General features: G+C 52.2%; 1 non-coding gene across 1 annotated transcript; it reads left to right on the top strand.

The window, feature by feature from the left end:
* Positions 1-414: 414 nt before the first annotated feature.
* Positions 415-508, top strand: trnai-uau (transfer RNA isoleucine (anticodon UAU)). Its single transcript has 2 exons — positions 415-452; positions 473-508. It is a non-coding gene; the product is annotated as a tRNA-Ile (tRNA).
* The last annotated feature ends 203 nt before the right edge of the window (positions 509-711 follow it).

Raw genomic sequence — 711 nt, 5'->3', positions numbered from 1 at the left:
CACCTCCACCATTGCGCTTCATTAAAAAAAAAAAAAAAAATTCATAGAAAAGGTTGCAGGCCGTGCGGCAGCAATGACCACTCCTAACACGGAAAATCACCGTAACAGCGGCACAAATAGAACATTTTATATGACTGGTTAATGGTGATATTACATAATGCGTTACATCAGTGTGGAACCAGCGTCTGGCAGCGGGCATCCCTGCTTGGGGTAATGCAAAGCACTGTCGGATGTGAAGAGCGCATCTAGAAGCCTTTACATCACAGGTCTCTTCGGCCATCTGATGACGTTATCCATCGCTCATCCAAACCCGCGTGCCAATATCTGAGCTTTGACCGCAGCCCGTAACACAACCCGCGAGCACCATCTGACGAGGTACCGTTTATAAAAGCAACTACCGCCGATGCTGCCGAAGCTCCAGTGGCGCAATCGGTTAGCGCGCGGTACTTATAAGTCAGTACACTGTAGAGCAATGCCGAGGTTGTGAGTTCGAGCCTCACCTGGAGCACTCCTTTTACTCCCCGCGCGCGCGTCTCTCCGGCCTTGTCGCGAGGACGTCGCAAACCGCGTCCGACGCCGAGACGAATGCGTTTTGCGAACCCGTAAAACGGATTTAATATGCGCGGTAGTTAAGCCCGTTTTGACCCATTCGCAAGCGCGTTGCGAAAGCACAGCCGACCGGCGTTGTCGGGATAAGTGGGTCACGCTGAT

This window comes from Lampris incognitus, chromosome 13 (assembly GCF_029633865.1).
Source record: "Lampris incognitus isolate fLamInc1 chromosome 13, fLamInc1.hap2, whole genome shotgun sequence".
NCBI classification, from domain to species: domain Eukaryota; kingdom Metazoa; phylum Chordata; class Actinopteri; order Lampriformes; family Lampridae; genus Lampris; species Lampris incognitus.
The sequence above is the reverse complement of the archived record's forward strand: the minus strand, read 5'-3'. Positions and strand labels throughout refer to the sequence as shown.